Raw genomic sequence first — 19,787 nt, 5'->3', positions numbered from 1 at the left:
CTGTTGTCCTCTGTGGAAGTCCAGGTCTTTTTGGATTGCTGAGTTCACCAGTGCTTGCTTTCTTTCTCAGGATGTACCAAACTGTAGATTTTGCCACTCGTAATATTGGAGCAATTTCTCGGATGGGTTTTTTCTGTTTTCGCAGCTTAAGGATGGCTTCTTTCACCTGCATGGAGAGCTCCTTTGACCGCATGTTGTCTGTTCACAGCAAAATCTTCCACATGCAAGCACCACACCTCAAATCAACTCCAGGCCTTTTATCTGCTTAATTGATAATGACATAACGATGGACTTGCTCACACCTGCCCATGAAATAGCCTTTGAGTCAATTGTCCAATTACTTTTGAGCCCCTGAAATGAAGGGATTGTGTTCAAAAAATGCTTTAGTTGCCTCACATTTTTATGCAATCTTTTTGTTCACCCCACTGAATTAAAGCTGAAAGTCTGCACTTCAACTGCATCGGAGTTGTTTCATTTAAAATTCATTGTGGTAATGTACAGAACCAAAATTAGACAAAAGTTGTCTCTGTCCAAATATTTATGGGCCTAACTATATATGTGTGTGTGTATATATATATCCATCCATTTTCCAACCCGCTGAATCCGAACACAGGGTCACGGGGGTCTGCTGGAGCCAATCCCAGGCAACACAGGGCACAAGGCAGGAACCAATCCCAGGCAGGATGCCAACCCACCGCAGGACACACACACCAAGCACACATTAGGGCCAATTTAGAATCTCCAATCCATCTAACCTGCATGTCTTTGGACTGTGGGAGGAAACCCACGCAGACATAGGGAGAACATGCAAACTCCACGCAGGGAGGACCGGGAAGCGAACCCAGGTCCCCAGATCTCCCAAGTGCGAGGCAGCAGCGCTACCCACTGCGCCACCGTGCCGCCCTATATATATATAGGATTATAAAAAAAAAATCCTGGGAGAGAATGACTAGGGAGACGAGACATGATCTTCACGGAAGACACTTAAAAGACCTGCGAGACGAAAGAGATTGACCAAGGACCGTCTCCCGGGGACGTAGAACATGAGATTCTTGCAAGACATGCCATACTTACAACCAAATAAGAGCACGGGCAGCAACACACTCAGTCATGTTAAGTCTTTGAGCACACACAGACCCAGGGCTCTCAGCATATATAAAGCATATAAGGACAATACATTATAGATGAAACATCGACGACTAAGCGAAGAAGAAAGAGCAGCGCGGAATAAAGAGACTCAAAAGAATTGCAGAGAAACAAATGCAAAAAAGAAAAAGAATAATTAGGTGCAAATTCAGAAAATAAGGAAAGCAATAATCAGTCCGGATCAAGTGGAATTGACAAAAAAAGCACGTCCAATCAGGCTCAGAATTAAAAGACAAAGTAGAACTTCATAAAGACGTTCAAAAACATTGGCGCAATACACACGCAGAGAAAGGTAAAGAATATGAAAGCAGGAAAATTCGAAAGTATTGTAGCGTCCCTTCCAGGTTGAAACCTTTTTTTTGGAGTGACTGTTAGGTTCGATTGAGGGAGGGCGGAGTACAGCACAGAAGACTGACAGTGGGGTATTGATTGATGCGGTAAGGGGGGGGGGTGTTTGGGGTTACAAAGTCGCCGTTCCTTCTCTTGATTGTTCATGTAAAACTTTTGTGAGACTTTACTATGTCTGTCTGTCTGTTTTTTTTTTTTACTTCTTCTCTTTTCAAGCTGGACGAGGAGGTCGTTACGGTATCAAAAAAAAGATAGTAAAGATCGCAGTAGCACAAACAAAAGGAAATTATTACTCGAAAAAAGGGAAAATAATCATCACGGACCAGGTGTAATTGAAAAAATAGCGGGACGGTCAGAAATAGAAGACAAAGAGTAGAAAACAAAGTAAAACGTCATAAAGAGGTTAAAAAACAAGGGGGCCAAACACATGCGGAGCAGGTGAGAGATAATGAAAACTGGAATTCAAAAGACTCAAAAAAAACATAGGTGCGAAACACATGCAGAGCAAGTTACAGAATATGAAAGCGGAAAAAAAAGACAAAGAAAGTAAACATCGCATTAGCGCAAAGAAAGAGAAATAATGAAAAGGCGAATAGAGATCGAATATATGGACACAGGTGATATGTCAGAAGTATGGAAATATTGTAAGGCTTTGAAGTTTAAGTCAGAGAATTTCAAACACGTGTTTTATCTCACATGCATTTATTGGTTACTTTGCAAAAAATAATTATTAACTGCTGATGATATCGATCACTTTGTCTGTGCTGAAATTCCAAACTGAGAAACCTCTCCTGAATTATTGTGCAAAGTCATTAAACACATGTCTCACTGACCTCATTTAAAAGATTCAGCATATTGGGACTCAAAAGATTCCAAATATTGTTTTTACATAAGTTCTGAAATAAAAGTGAAACTAATGAAATAGCAACAATTCAAAGAAAAAAAAAATCTTAAAAGTGTGTATCCGGAAAACCAAACACAGGGGTTGGCAAGCAAAGTGAGCAGGGGGCAAAGCCCCTAGTATATATATATATAGATATATAGATAGATTTTATTTATTTTATATACGTCAGTCAGTCATTTTCTAACCCACTTAGTCCTGAACAGGGTGCTGGAGCCTATCCCAGTTAGCATAGGGTGCAAGGAAGGAACAAACCCCGGACAGGGCATCAGTCCATCACAGAGCAAACACACACATGCGAGGATCATCAGCCCACCTAACCTGCATAGCTTTGGAGTGTTGAGTACCTGGAGAAAACCCAAACAGACAAGGGGAGTATATGCAGACTCCATGTAGAGAGGACCCAGGACATAATCCCTTAATCCGAGGGAGCAGTGCTACCACTGTGACACCCCTTTTTTATATACAGTATAAATTTATTAAGGTAAATATCCACCTTAATAAAAGCATAATTATCTGTGTGTCTGTCTGGGTGCAATGTCACTGTCATTCCAACAGATGGTACATCACAAACATTAACACTGCTTTTAAGAGTCCCATACCAAATGGCATATGACAGAGACATATGCCTTTTATTTGTCATTCCAACAGCTGCCATATTACAAGCTTGAAAAGAAGAACATGCAAATAATAAGACATTATGACTAACACCCTCTGAAGCCCACCTCATCAATCCCAACATCCATCTGTCCTCCCCTCATTTGCTATATATTGCCTTGGGTTCCTGTAAGTCTAATCATTTTCCTCTGATAATGATTGGTAGGAATCGAAAGTTTAGGAATAAAAAACTATTTTAAGATATGTGATTCATTTGCTAACTTTGTGGATTTTCAGATATGTATTTATGTATATATATATATAGTAATATACACTTCATTAAGAAAGCTTGTGTAGTATCACCACTTCTTCCAGAAAATTATAATTAAATGCTATGACCTGTCAGATTTAGTATCCTCTACTGTGATGGACACCTGCCCGATTGTTTCATATCACACTTTCTGTTATATAATTCACAAGGTGCCTTCTGCCTTTATGTGCTTATTCAGCACTGACATTACTCAGTTGGATGCGACTTACATTTTTCTAACCATAGTCAGTATGAGGCATCTTGTACTCCGATGTTGTCAGCCAAAAAGATGTAACCATGACTGCCGTTTTTATTTTGTGTCCATGAGAGATGAGTCTTTGTGTCATTCCATTAACTTCAGCTATTCTGGAAATGCTGCCTTTCCCCAGTAATAAAACGTTTAAAATATAAAATAAAGTTGGGGTTGTTCTTTAGAAGACTTGGGCAGTTTCTCAGTAGCAGTATACTGCAGAGTTCTGCTCATGGCAGTACCCACAGATCAACTGCCTTCCAGTCCTCCTTTTCTTTCTCTGACTTTACTGGTGACTTCTGGTGTCACTTTTGTGTGTGTGTGTCTCTCATCTGGTTCACTTCCAGTCCTCTTGAGGTAAGCGAGCAGATCATTTGCTGAGGCACCTGGAGCTCTCATTCCCTCATTCGTTTAACTCCGTTCATCCAGAGAAGTGTAAGTAGTGAACTGTGATAACAGGAAGGAGGTCTAAATTCATCAAGTGAGACATTTGTAGCATTGGATGACTACTAATGGCATTGCTTGGGCCTTTGTTTCAATCTTGATGGCTTTGAGTGGGCTTCCTCTTCTTTCTTCCCACAATCCAGCTGAGTGGTGACATTCACTCTTCGAAGGTGTGGAGTGTGAGTGAATGTGGACCTCTGATGATGACTGCCACCGCATTTTGGCTTGACAGCTGCTTTGTTTGTGTTGGTGGTTCTAGCTGCCTGTCACCCTTCACTGGAAAAATGGCTTCAGTAAACAGATGGATGAGTTAATTAAGAGCACTGAATAATAACTTATGATCATTTTTTAAAATTTCATTTTTACCCAGAACGTTTAATGGTATTACAGTAGGATGCTGTTGTCAGCATTCATCCTGAATGTAAATGAAGCTAAGTAGATATGACAGCCATTTTCAGATAGTAAGACAGTTGGCCGATGCAGAGGTTTACAGGAGCGTAAGTAACGGCATTGCTTCTAAATATCTGCCAGTGTTTGTTCCTTCATTTTAAAAACACATCTTCCACTCTCTTACTTCTCCTCCTCTATGTTACTTTGTGGATTTTGTTTGTCATTAAAGAACGAGACAAAAAATGACACCTATCTTGTTGCTATTAGTCCTTCATTATATTCCCATTCCTCACTTCACCACACACAGCGGTCCCCTGTCTCCATCGCTTTGCATTACTGTGCAGACAGACGGGCAGACAGCATGTGACAAGTAGGAATAAGAGACACCTCTGACTTACTTTTCAGGTGACCTCTGGAGCTAATGGTTCCACCATCGCAGGAGCAGACGTAGAGGGGCTTCTCCAAGCCTTTGTCTATGAGGATACAGCTCCTCAATGCATTTAGGATGGAGAAACTGCCGACAAAGATTCTGTGAACGTGTGCAGAGAACAAGAACTTTTCATTCCTGACCAAAACTTGCTTATTTTCTGCTTGGAGGCTTTTCAAAACATAGAGGTGTACTTTTGGATTTGTGGAATTAGTTGTGCGATACAACACTTGGATAAAAAATTGTAAGATGTATAATAAAAAAACAGACGATGATGATGAGTGTGAAGATGAAGGTGATCCATCATGCTTAGTATGGATTTGTGAGAAGCTGATGTCTAATGATGTCTTATTATTCAGTTAGAAAAATGTGAGAATGTTAAAAGGGAATTCCACAGGAAATCAACAAGAAAGTGATTAGCACAATGCTTTGACTGTTGATTCTCCATCAGGCAGGTGCCTGCAGTGGACTTAACAGTCAGACAGAGGGACTGGGGAAAGGAAGGACAGAGGACAGGGTTACAAGATGAAATACTAGAAGGTCAGAGGGGGCCGCCATTGAAAGGTAAGTTAGGCATTTACCTTTGTGGAGCGAGTTGAAGAGTGGGATTGGCTTTGTTTATTTTTTATTGAAAGGTGTCTTTCACTTTGACTAATAAAGCACAAACAGTTGAATCAATGTAACTCTCATCAAGGTAAGTGGAATTTGCTATTGGAAAATGTCATCTATCATAACACCTCTGACATATTCCCTGAAACAATCTACAAGCCTGCCACTTCTCTGTTTGCAGATGTTGTGAGATGTTGTGACATGGAGTCTTCACCGAAACAAAAAGGGTGTGAGGCTTCCAAAAACAAGTGAGGGAGCAGAAATAAACTCTGCTGTGAAAAGATGAGTGGGTGGCTTAACAGAGGGGGCAGCAAGAACAGGAGACTTGGGTGCGACAGCAGTGGGCTTGAATTTAGTGGCTTTTGAGGACACCTTAATAAAACATCATGATGAGTTTATGTTGTGTCAAAAAAAACAATCTGATCCTCAAAATCAAAAAATGTCACCCTCCTCAAGGATACTTTTAATTAAGGAGGATGCCATACAGATGTTCTCAGCAGTGATCGTTAACTGTTTATAATCTGCCATTCAAGACAGAATTATATCTATAATGAATTACATTAACTTCAGCAAGACAGCTTTTGAGTTTTGAGGAGGTCATTTTGTTGTGATGTGGAGTCTTCACCAAGGCAAAAGGAACGTGAGGCCTCCAAAAACAAGCAAGGGAGCAGGGCAGAATCCTAACTGCTTGCCTAGCAGAGGCTCATCTGAACTTGGTCTGGTGCCTAATACCACCTGATGGCGTCAGCAGGAACAGGCCCAAAATGGGAAGCTGACAAAACAACTAGAATTACAGCAGTAAGCCCTGCAAGAAGAGGGATGACCATAAACCTGCAACTTGTAGGGCTTCTATAAAATTGAGCATTTACCTAAGAAAAATGGAAAAATACCAAGAAAAGCTCAGCAGAGCAAAAAGTGGCAAAAAGCTACCTAAAGCAAACAAATCCTAAGAACAATATCTAATTAACAGAATCCTCAAGACAGAGCAAGAATGATCAGAAAACCCAACCACAATAAAGAGCAATGCTCACAAAGTCCATCATAAGTGAATGATTGCCTGCTCCTGAGCCTTCTCAGCACACTTATATAGCCAGAGGGAGGGCACAGGAGCTATGACATCAGGGTGGCCCTGTCTCCTAGGGCTCCACCCACAGAAAACAAGGAACAGCAGAACATAAATATGGAATTACAAATGAAACCAGTAGAAATAACATAAAGGCAGGAAAAATAATTATTTGGAATTAACAAAACCAACAATAAAACATGACATTACATACATCATACTGATACATAACAGCAGGATTCTTTCCCCATGTAATAAGTCAGATTTTTGCTTGGGCAGGATGTCAATGTTCCTAACAACCATGCGGCCAAAACCAAAGCAGACACAAAAAATGACAGCACCCACGAAAACCAAATCAGAAAATGTGGACACGATTGTGCTGTTAAAATAACAAAAAGTTTAAATAGTTGTTAATCAACATTAATAATGCTTTGTAAACATAGGTGAACTTTAGAAATAAACTAATACCATGTTTTTGTCAACTATGAAAAGGCCGCTTGGTAAATGTGGCTATTTAACTCTTTGAGGGCTGAATATGTTTTCCAAAAAACTCAGTTTTCTAAAAAGCACATAAAATAAGCACACATAAATCAACATGAAACATCTACTGCTACGTTCAATGGCCAGCAGGAATGCATGGTAGGTAGGCTGCCTTGCTGTCTTCACACAGCAGGTTGGCGGTAGTGGCAGTCAGACCAGGACACAGTATGTTTCGTACCTCTTGTCATCATAAGTGGTGGTCCTCCCAGGTGAACGCTGCTGTAGGCATATCAGCTACACAAATGTGTTCAGCACCACGATCAGCCGATGCTGATACCTCACTTCGTTTTTGATCTCCATCTCCAGATCACTTGCATCAAATTCTAAGTCCGACATGTCAGAGTCCAGTTCAGCAATAATACGTAAAAGGTTCATGGGGTATTTTAACTTGCACATTCGCTTTAGTCTCTCACCAGATATCGATGCTATTTTAGAGGTTGTTTGCTCTTCGCTACTCATGCACGCACAGGAAATCAAGGTTAAATCGGCAAAGCTACTTAACTCTCCTTCTAGTAAAGAGAGTCAAACTAAAACATAAAGGAGATTTTTGTCACAGTTCACATCCGATTACCATCCTCTCCCCCTGAATTTCGACAAAAGTCAACATCAGCCCTGAAAGAGTTAAAGCTTATGGTAGGATCAGGAGCAGAGGCACACTGGGAGCCACTAAATGGCACTCTGGTGTGGTGTCTGTGATGTAGTTTGGAGGCAATGTTATTAAAGATAGAGACCCCTGTACTGTTCAAATGACAGTGCTGCCACCATGACCCTTACCAGGATAGAGAATGAAAAAGCATCATGTCTTGGGTGTATGACGGACATGATGACAAAGCAACATTCCAGTTTAAAGGCTGCTTCATTGTTAGTCTGATTTTTTAGTCCCAAAATCTTAAGACATGAGCGTTTTGATACAAATAGAAACAATTATATTTTTAATTGGAAATGATCAAGAGTTGTAACATCTTTAAAATATCACCAAAAAGTCCAAAACAATCTTTCGTCAAATTCAGAACATCAACCAAAAATCAAAAGTCTTGTACCAAAGAATAATTCAATTAATCAGGCAGAAATGTACAAAGAATCACAAACAAACACTCGAGTAGTTACCTGTAATCTTGGATGATCCTTAAATACTTCATACAGTCGCTCTGGTCACATGACATGGCCCACATTCCAGAGTCATTCTAGGTATGTTGTTCTTAAATACAGTGTCCTTAACGAAACAAAATGCTGCCACAGAATAAATAGTAAAAATAATTTAACTTAACAACTTCATGACGAATATATGATGCTTGTGTCCCCTGGGTCTGATCAAGTTAACTGGTGTTAGCACCACTTTAACAGCATGTTACAATGTAGGTAAACTTTTGCAAATCACCTTTTGGTAAATAATGCATTTTAGGAAAATGACCTCAAAGTCCACGGAGCTCTCGTTCACCTTGGCTTTGATTCTTACCTTACTTCTTGTAAGATTTGGAGAGCCATCAGAGGTGCCACAAGTCACTTCATCCTATTATAAACTTACTCGGTCGAGGCAAGCAGAAAGACGTTAAATCAAGTCCTGTCCTGTTGTTGTACTTTTCAGAGACTCCATGGCCAGAAATTACTCAGTTATATCAAAATTCATATTAATTTCTCAAAGAAAGACAATAAGTTCTACTTAATTCAAGTTTATTATCCCAAGGGGAAATTTGGTTTGCCATTAGGTTTGGTTAACATTTTGGTTTTCATGATAAGTTTCTCTAATGCTCTAATTTGCTCTAATGCTCTAATTTCTCTAATTTCCAAGAGCAAAACTTAAAGGAAGTGGTGAGGCGGCCTATTGCTGTTATGCACCTAAGATCTGGAATAGCCTGCCAATAGGAATTCGCCAGGCTAATACAGTGGAGCACTTTAAAACACTGCTGAAAACACATTACTTTAACATGGCCTTCTCATAACTTCACTGTAATTTAATCCTGATACTCTGTATATTCAATTCATTATAATAACTATTCATTCAAAATCTGTACTAACCCCTACTCTCTCTTCTGTTTCCTTTTCCGGTGTCCTTTCCATCTACCGAAAGCACCATGATGTTCCAACAATGATGGATGGATTAAAAGCCAGAAGTCTGTATGACCATCACTATCAAGTGACTCCGTGAGGACCCTAACTACAAAGAGGACTATTTCATTTATGTTAGGTAGAATGCTCAGAGGGGACTGGGTGGTCTCGTGACCTGGAACCCCTACAGATTTTATTTTTTTCTCCAGCTGTCTGGAGTTTTTTTTTTTGTTTTTTCTGTCCACCCTGGCCATCGGACCTTACTCCTTTTCTATGTTAACTAATGTTGTCTTATTTTAATTTTGTATTTTGTCTTTTATTTTTCTTTTCTTCATTATGTAAAGCACTTTGAGCTACTTTTTGTATGAAAATGTGCTATATAAATAAATGTTGTTGTTGTTGTAATGCAGGGGACCGCGATTATGGTCCTGGAGGTCCACAGTGGCTGCAGGTTTTCATTCCCACCAGTTTCCTATAGCAGACAATGAAACTTGGTATTTAATTCTATGGTATTTAATTCTATGGTATTTAATTCTAATTCCCTTCTCTCTTATTTATTTCAAGCACGTTAAGCTGGAGAGCTGCTGGTTCCTTTGTCATTTGCACCTTACTGTTTATTAACTGGTGCCTGCTTAAGAAAACAATTAAAATCTTAACGTAGCTGTTTAAAACTAAAATAGGCAATTAACTTACAATAAACTTGTTACGATGGCTTTGAGTCGTAACAAACTAAAACTACGCCCAAAAGACACCTTGGTTTAGTTGTAAATATCCCTAAACACACACTGTGATTTCTGCAGTGCCTAATATGTTTAAAAGTCTGTGTAGACTCGTCACTTGTTCATAACAAACCCATATTTGTTACTCAAATTATTTGGAGGCGTCCATCTCCAAAGTTACACAAATCATTGATCATGCATTACACATCATGATTTTCCTGTTGATATTCCAGATTATCAGGCCTGCTGCTAATTCACTTCTTTACTCACCTTTGTCAGACTTGGCTTCTGAGAGTTACTTCCATCCATCCATTATCCAACCCGCTATATCCTAACTACAGGGTCACGGGGGTCTGCTGGAAACAGGAAACAAACCCCGGGCAGGGCGCCAGGCCACCGCAGGGCCTGCACACACACCAAGCACACACTAGGGACAATGTAGAATCGCCAATCCATCTAACCTGCATGTCTTTGGACTGTGGGAGGAAACCCACGCAGACACGGGGGGAACATGCAAACTCCACGCAGGGAGGACCTAGGAAGTGAAGTGCGAGGCAGCAGCGCTACCCACTGCACCACCGTGCCACCCATGAGAGTTACTTGTTACATATAAATCGTAATCTTATAGGCTTGCAGATTAACTTCTCACTATTTTGTAAACCACATGGCAGAGAGGTTGAAACGAAAATTTACAGTCTATCTAAACTATGAACACATTGACAGAAATAATGCAAAATGCAAATGGCCTAAGTGACTGACAGAGGACATGATGGGCTCCGTGTCACATAAGAGAAAGCAAGTGGGCAAACTGTGGACTCTTCACAGATTATAGTGGTTATAAAAATCAATAGTTAGCTATATCTGGAAATAAACACAAAGAAGACAATAAAAAGGCAGCTGTTCACAGGGCAGTCACATCTGAATGTTCAAGATGAAATGTGAAAATAACAAAGGCTAAATCACAGCGGCCCTAAACTGCTAAGCCAGATGTCTACATGTTCTGTAGGTGGAAGTTTATATAAAAGTCTGCAATTGAAAAGAGTACAGAAGAGGTGGAATCGGTACACTAGGAGTACTCACCTACACATGACAGCACCCCCTCTCTGTCTCACCAAGACCACAACAGACTAGTTTGCCCCCGAGCCTAAAAATTCTAATACAACAATTTTTTTATAAATGGACTTTAACTGTTGCTCTGATGCTTTTGTAAAGTTTGGTGCATGTGTGCAAACTGTGCGGCATCCACAAACTGAAAATCGTGGGATGGAAGTGAACAACCACGTCTGACTGTCCAGTAGTTTACATAAAAAAAGTATGCAATATTTTTTTATTCCGCTAGATGGCACTCCAGACTCGTGGTTTCTTCTAGCAAACTCAACCCTAGAAATTACAGCAATGAAGTTTAGCGAGAGACTTAATATGGAGACCATGCAGAATGTAAACATATTTGGTTTTCAGCATAAATGAAGATGCATAAAGAGAAAATGCTTGTGTGATATACTTACAATAGCCTGAACCATTCTACCTTCAGTATGCAGTTGAAACGCTGGACTGAGGAGAGGCCCATGACATTCTGAGAGGACTACTGAACATTCTCTTTATTAAAAAAAACACACATACTGAATTTTGTCCTTAAACTATACTCAATAACGTATAATGACAAAGTGAAAGCATGTTTTCAAAAAAGGTTTGCAAATGTATTTAAAATCAAAAACTGCAATCTCTCATTCGTAGAAGAATTCAGACCCTCAATTCATCTCTTTCTAGAAGCCCCTTTGGCAGCAAATTCAGCTGCAAATCATCTTGGGGAAGTTTCTACAAGCTTTGCAAACCTGGATTTAAGAAGTTTATCCCATTCTTCCTGACAGATCCTCTCAAGCTGTTAGACTAGGGGGCTCTGCCCCCTGCTCGCTTCGCTCGCCAACCCCTGGTGTTGGGAATGACAAAGAGCGTGATGTATGAATGAGATATAGAATAGTGTGACGGTGTAGATGATGCAAATAGAAAGCAAACAATAAAGTGTGTGGCACAGTGTAAAGGTTTATTTGAAAATTTCTTTGTACACGCCGTTTAAGTGTAAAAGGTAATTCCAGCTCAGAACTTGTAAGGTCATTTAAGATGGTTATTGTTGTGATCAGAGTCAAGTTTGTCAGAGCTTAGAAAGAGTTGTGTCTCTCCAGGAAGTAATGGAATGACTTGGGTATTAATGTTTTCCATATTAATATTTTTTGGACATAATATAGTGCGTTGTGTTAAAAGGGGCATTTGGTCTAATGAGATTGCTGTTCCAAATCTCTCTGTAACTAAGTCGTCGCAGATAAAGGCTTGAGGAATTGTAATAATATGTGGCTGAGGTCCATCTGTATTGGTGAGTGTACCATCTCTCAGTTGTAATAAGCAATTGTTATGATCTGGTTCTGGACATCGTATCTTTTTTACTAACTGTATCTTTTGAAAGCAATGCCAATTGTCTGCGTATTTTAAGGTGCACTGAACAATAGCTGAGTGCATGGCATCTGGAAGAATAGCTAATCACTGTCTAAAATCTCCTCCTCATAAAAGTACCTTTCCTCCAAATCGAATATTATTATTCATAAACGTTTGTAGAAGTTTATGAATGGTGTTGAGTAAGTGACTTCATGCCATTGAACATTCATCAATAAACAACATTTTTTCAAGACGGATGTCACGTGCAGTGCCACTGTTAATGTTCATAGTGGATTCCGATTTGTAGGATCTAATGTAGTTGATAAAGATTTCACTTTCAGGTACATCGTCAGTTATAAGCTTCTGTAGATATTCAGTATATGAATGTAAAGAAGGCAGTCTAATTTGACCCTTTTGACAACAACGTGTAAATGTATAACTTGTATTGCCAGTTGTTTCTTCAGGGAAGTGAACTGAAAGACAATGATTGCAAATGACATTCATTAATCCGAATGAATTTTCCTGGTGTATGTTTTCCTTGTGCCGTTTGAGAGGCGCGTTGTTGCATGTGTAGTATTTGGGACGTGTTGTTTTGGAGCTGTAATCGATTTGCCTGTGCTGTGTGAGAAGCCCGTTGTAGCCTTCGCTGCCATTAACGTATGTCTGAGACGGGAGGTGTTTCGTTTTGAATCCGTGCCTGTTGCGATGCAGCACTTTGATTGATAGTTTGTGTCATGTGGATCTAGGATGTAGATTTGTGCATATTAAATGAACTATTGTAGGATCTAATGCAGTTCATAAAGTTTTTACTTTTAGGTACATCGTTAGTTAGAAGCTTTAGTTGAGCTTTGTGTTTTTGGAGTCGAGTCATTTTTTCTTTTAGAAATATGGATAAGTAATAAGGAGTATTGCACTCACTGTCAATATGGAGCCTTTTCTGCGGTTGAACGGTTAATAGTGCCTTATTGTAATGAGATCCACCTATGCTGCATAGCCGTCTATTTTGTTGTTTCTTTCGTGTTCGTGTGTTTGTTCCTGTTATCATTTCCTTTTCGTTTTGTACCCGTGACCGTGTATTCATGACTTGTTTCTTTCTCAGCATGCGAAATATGGATAAGTAATAAGAAGGATCGCAGTCACTGTTAATATGTTTCTTTTTCTGCAGTTGAACGGTTAATAGTGCTTTATTGTAAGGAGATGCACCAATGCTGACACCTATGCTGTCTAGTGTGAAGGTGTTGACGTTCACTTTAGAATATGTGGCTTTGGGTGTCACTTCTTATGGATGTGTGTGTGTGGGGGGGGGGGGGGGGGGGTGAGGATTGTTGTTGCGCGAGCGTCTTCTTTCTTTTTGTGTTCCTGTGTCTTGTTGAATTCCCCTCTTTGTGTGTCCCGTCCCTTGCTTGTAGGGTCTGTGGGGTGGTTTTGTGTTCTTTTTTTTGTGTTCCATGGGCTTGTTGAATCCCCCTCTTGGTGTGCGTCCCGTCCGGTGCCTGTGGGGGGGGGGGCCTGTGTTTGCCTTGCTGTTGTGCGCGAGCCTCTTTTTTTTTTTTTTTTTTTTTTTGGGTCTAGTTTCGTGTGCAATGTGTTTCGTGCTTTGCCTGCGTTTCCTCATTTCTCCATTTTTCCTGTGCTCACTCCTTTTTTCTGTGGTCTTGTCCGCCTCTCTCGCCCTCTTTTGTCCGCCTTTCTCGGCTCCTCAGCCGACTCTCGCGGACTCTTTTTGCGCCTGCGCAGTACGTCTTTTTGCAGCTACGGCCCATTGCCGGATGTGCCTGCGTCCATCATCCGGTTTAGCATTCTCGGTTAGTAATATGGATTGGAGAGGAAGTGCCTGAAAACTGCCATCTTCAGGTCTCTCCAGAGATGGCTTTGTGGCTTTGGCCATCTGGAGCAGGTTTTCATTGAGGACCCCAATTTATATGCCTGCATTTATCCTTCCCTTAATTCTAACCAGTTTCCCTGTCTCTGCCACTGAGAAGAATCCCCATAGCTTGATGCTAACACCACCATGCTTCAGCATAGGAATGGTATTAGGTAGGTGAGGAGCAGTGCCTGGTCTTTGCTAGACATTCTGTTTAGTTTTCTGCCCAAGTTGTCCATTTTTGTCTCGTCAGTTCAGAGACTGCTTTCCTTCATGATCTCAGAGGCCTTTAAACTGTCATATGCCTTTTATTTAATAATGGCTCTGTCTAGGCACACCACTGTAAACACCAGATGGTGTGCTGCTGAAATGGTCCTCCTTCTGACAGGTTCTCTTATCTCAGCAGAGGACTTCTGAAGCTCTGAAAGAGTGACCATTGGGTTTTGTTCACCTTCCTGACCAAGGCCTTCCTTGCCCAGTTACCCAGCTTGGCCGGACAGCCAACTCTAGGAAGAGTCCTGGTGGTTCTAAACTTCTTCCATTATGCAAATATTGAGGTCACTGTGCACCTGGGAATACTGAAAGCTTTAGAAATGGTTTCATCTCCTTGCTCTGATCTACGTCTCACTACAGTTTGATGTTAGAGGCTCCTTGCACTTTATTGCTTAGTTTTTGCCCTGATCTGCAGAGTTAATTGTAGGACCTTATATACAAAGGTGTGGGCCTATTAAACAATGTCCAATTAATTCAGTTTGTCACAGGTGGACTCCAACCAAGTTCTAGGAGCATCTCAGGGAGAACTAAAACAAACAGAGTGCACCTGACACCATAGATAGATAGATAGATAGATAGATAGATAGATAGATAGATAGATAGATAGATAGATAGATAGATAGATAGATAGATAGATAGATAGATAGATAGATAGATAGTTAGATAACTTTATTAATCCCAAGGGGAAATTCACATACTCCAGCAGCAGCATACTGATACAAAAAACAATATTAAAGAGCAATATAAATGCAGGTAAAAACAGACAATAACTTTGAATAATGTTAACGTTTACCAGAACATCTTATTGCAGCATCTTATTGCAGATGTTGAAGGACGCCAGCCTTCTAAGGAAGTATAGCCGGCTCTGTCCTCTCTTGCACAGAGCATCAGTATTGGCAGTCCAGTCCAATTTATCATCCAGCTGCACTCCCAGGTATTTATAGGTCTGTACCCTCTGCACACAGTCACCTCTGATGATCACGGGGTCCATGAGGGGCCTGGGCCTCCTAAAATCCACCACCAGCTCCTTGGTTTCGCTGGTGTTCAGTTGTAGGTGGTTTGAGTTGCACCATTTAACAAAGTCCTTGATTAGGTCCCTATACTCCTCCTCCTGTACACTCCTGATGCAGCCCACGATAGCAGTGTCGTCAGCGCACTTTTTGCATGTGGCAGGACTCCGAGTTGCATTGGAAGTCCGATGTGTACAGGCTGAACAGGACCGGAGAAAGTACAGTCCCCTGCGGCGCTCCTGTGTTGCTGACCACAATGTCAGACATCTCAGTTCCCGAGACGCACATACTGAGGTCTGTTTGTAAGATAGTCCACGATCCATGCCACCAGGTATGAATCTACTCCCATCTCTGTCAGCTTGTCCCTAAGGAGCAGAGGTTGGATGGTGTTGAAAGAGTCAAGATTTCAGTTTCTTTAAATAAATTTGCAAACCATTCTAAAAACATATTTTCATTTTGTCCTTATGGGCTTATTGAGTGTAGATTGATGGGCAAAAATGGCAAAGTTATCTATTTTAAATTTAAACAACAACACATTAAAGTGTGCAGAAAGTGATGGGGCCTAAATACTCATAAACACATTGCATACTGCATTAATAAACAGCATGGGGTGTTTTTGCTGCATCTGTTCTCACCTAAAGTGACAGCAAGGAGGCCACAGGTACAAATCCAATTTACAGGGATGGGTAGCCAGCAGCACTGGGTGCAGAGCTCAAAATATTCCAGGAGAGGGTGCCGGTCCATCACAGTGCTCAGTCCCACAGGGGCCAAAGTGAAAATCTCCACCTGCACATCTATGGGGATGAGGAAGAAACACTGGACTACAAGGAGGGAACACCAAGGTGCCAGTTCCAAAGTGATAACATCTGGGCCTGGGATTCAGGATGCTGGACTCATGTAGTGGCAACACGTTCTACTGCACCACTGTGTAAGTAAATAAAATGTACAAGAGAAATATAAGGACAGCACTAACTAATTTAATGCAAAGTTTACTTTACTAGTCACAGAGACTTTGCAGCTCTGGTTTATTTGTTTAAAATGACTACAAACAATAATTTAAATGGGTTATTTTGCTTTATTTAAGAAGTCATGATTGTTTCAGGTTACGAGTCCATACATATCGGAGGCCTCAGAATCATAAATTTCCTGGGATGTTAAAACTGGTCAAACCCGTGAAGTCATTTTGGTCACAGGAGACATTGGCTTCTCAGCCAATCAGAACTCTGATAAAGACACACATTGAAGGAACTCCTCGCTGTATTGTTTTTCTCCAGCCTTCTGGAGTTTTTTTTTGTTTTTTCTGTCCACCCTGGCCGTCGGACCTTACTCCTTTTCTATGTTAACTAATGTTGTCTTATTTTAATTTTGTATTTTGTCTTTTATTTTTCTTTTCTTCATTATGTAAAGCACTTTGAGCTACATTTTGTATGAAAATGTGCTATATAAATAAATGTTGTTATTGTCGCTCGTCCCTCCACTGAACGAAGACATCTAACACAGAGTGCTAGACTGTGGGAATACAGAGGGCACATTTCCAATATCTTCATATTTAATTGCTCATTCTCATTTGTACTTTTATATGTCAATATTTCAGTTTTCACTAATCATTAAGTGTCCGTATTGCTGCAGATGTTCACTGTAGAAGTCCAGTGCTGCCTCCAACACATACTGACACCCCAGCCTACACGGACTGCATGCAGACAGGAATCTGTCATAACTTTTATTAAGTCTTTCTTTTCTGTTTTTCAGCTTTATGAAAATAAATACAGGTTGTTCTAGACTTCAAATAAAGACTTGTTACCTGTCAGAATATCTTCTCTCTATTGGCTACAAAACATTGGCCTTTATCCATAAGATCCTCCCTAACTGAACATGGGCCTGACACTTGCTTCACCAGGGTTCCTTGCTGCTATCGGAATTATCCATAAAGTTCACCGCAAATTTGAACATAATTATACACTTATGTATTCCACACCAGGACATCTATTGTGTGGAGTCTGCTTGTTCTCCGAGTGTTTAGTGGCAGCCAAACAGAAGTCAGTGGACATGTGTGTAGATGTCCTGTGATGTGCTGGCCTCATTTCTACACTTGGCTTTTCCATACATCACAGTGCTGTTGGGGCATGCTGCACCACTGCCAGCCCTGAACTACAAAAGTGTATTCAGAGAACAGATGTTAATTATTTTAAGTGATATGAAGGTACTGCCTTTTTAGAATGTGACAAGAAAGACTAAAGCCAATGTCACATTATGTGTCACATCATGCAGCTTCTAGTTGTGTGGTATGGTGCTGATTTTGGTACCGGGCCATGTTAGTTTAAATGATTGAAAAGTGCTGCCCATGTCATGTTGTGACAGTCTGGGTTGGCTCCATAGTCCCTTGTTGCTTCCGGGAGCCTCTCCAACCCATAACTGCCGATAGTAATAGACCGAGGGGTAAATGAGGACATGAACATTCCGGATGGGGCTGGTGAAAAAGAGTACAGTGCTTTTATTTAAAACTAAACAGAAACAAAGGGTCCAATCAGTGCAGTGCATAAAATCATCCCACCAAATAAATAATCCATAAAATCAGTGTATGTGGAGGTTAAAATCCAATTAAATATATTTTATAAAAATAAGATTAAAATCACAGGCGGGAAGCAGTTCTGAAAACAGACACAAGCCCTGGTACATCCATCTTAAAACCAACGTCTCCTAACCCTGATGGGATCCTGCAGCTAGAGGAGATGTCCTACCAACTTGCACAACCAACCCTTTGACTGGCTTAGGCCCCCGCTGCCAACACAGGCTCCCTACAGGGTGGCTCAAACAGCCATGTGCCTCCGACTCCCACTGCCATTCCTCAGCCTTGTGAGGGAGCGCTCCTGGAGCAGTCGGTAACTCCTGCTCCCCATATCACTCAGCAGGAGCGACGCTCAGTACCCTCCTGAGTGGCAGTCACCTGCTCCTCTCCTGCGACTCTTCCCGGCTGCCTGCCTCCATAACCTCCTCCCAGTCCTGCCTTCTCCCTCTTTAACCTTCGTGTCTCTTTCACTTTCTGGCCCTATCCCCTTGCCTGATGTGCCTGATTTGAAGCAGGTGTAATACGCTGCTACTTCTGAAGTATGAATGAGGCACCTGACTGATCCGCTGGTCTTTGCAAGTGGATGTGTGATCAACCAGGCACCCCAATAATCCCCGGAGTGAAGCGCACTTGCGCGAACCTGCGCCCAATTGGAGCTTGCACTTCCTAGGATGCAATTATTTATTTAATGTGCCACGGACCTTCCATCACACAAATCTTCTGACTGAGTGCCATCTTTCCAGCACAGTCCTGCTCACGTCTTTCCGTGACAGCCAATAACGTGCTGCCAGATGGAGTGGGCACTGCACAGTGGGTTAACAGGTAGGGCAAGTTCAGCAGCAGTCTCTGCACTTTAATTTCTTTTTTCCATTCCGTTGCGGTACATAGACCACTATGCATCAGACAGACACGCTTCTCTTCAGTTTGTGAGGACCAAATCATCTTCTTTCCTTATTCTCCATCATTGTATTCTGTGAATTGTACTTCACCGGTTTTGCGCTCTCCTTCACAAACAGCCCACCTCTACGACTCAAGTCTAATTAAACCTGTTAGATTTCATCAGGGTGAGTCACTGGTCATGTCACAATATGCTTCTGATTTGTTAAGATTATGTAACTGAAAATCATTGGAAACGTCGCATGTTGTGTCATGGCCTTAAGGCAAATCTCAAGGTTTTTCTTACTCTGCGACAAAACTAATGCCTTAAGGAGAATGGCATGAACATTTGATCGAGTGAGTAGAGCTGGTGGGCACTAACGGATAAACAGGTTTTTGATTTCTTTTACTTACATGAATAGTCAGTGCACATTGAGGATTCTAAACTATGGCACTACAGGGAATTTGCACATTCCCTTCATGTCTGTGTGGATTTCCCTACCACATCCCTAAAGCAATGCAGGCTACACTGATTAGCCATTCCAAACTGACCCCACGTGTACGTGTGTGTGTGGTTTTGGGTCTGTGTGAGTAAGAGTTGACCCTGGATAGACTGGAGCTCCGTCCCGGGATGGTTCTTGCCTTACACTTGATGTTGGCAGTACAGCTTAGTGCAATCCTGAGTTGCATCCATTTATTTTATGTTATATTCATCCTTCCACCCATTTCTCAGCTGGCTTTATTAGAATGTGGAGCAAGTGCCTTCAAATGAGGGAAATGAAACGTAGGCAGGAAGCAATTTGGACAAGTCGCTCATACATGTCCAGCACACAACATACACATTAATAATAATAATTCATTACATTTATATAGCGCTTTTCTCAGTACTCAAAGCGCTATCCACACAGGGAGGAACTGGGAAGCGAACCCACAATCTTCCACAGTCTCCTTACTGCAAAGCAGCAGCACTACCACTGCACC

This window comes from Erpetoichthys calabaricus, chromosome 17, assembly GCF_900747795.2.
Source record: "Erpetoichthys calabaricus chromosome 17, fErpCal1.3, whole genome shotgun sequence".
NCBI classification, from domain to species: Eukaryota; Metazoa; Chordata; class Cladistia; order Polypteriformes; family Polypteridae; genus Erpetoichthys; species Erpetoichthys calabaricus.
Note: the sequence above shows the minus strand (reverse complement) of the source record.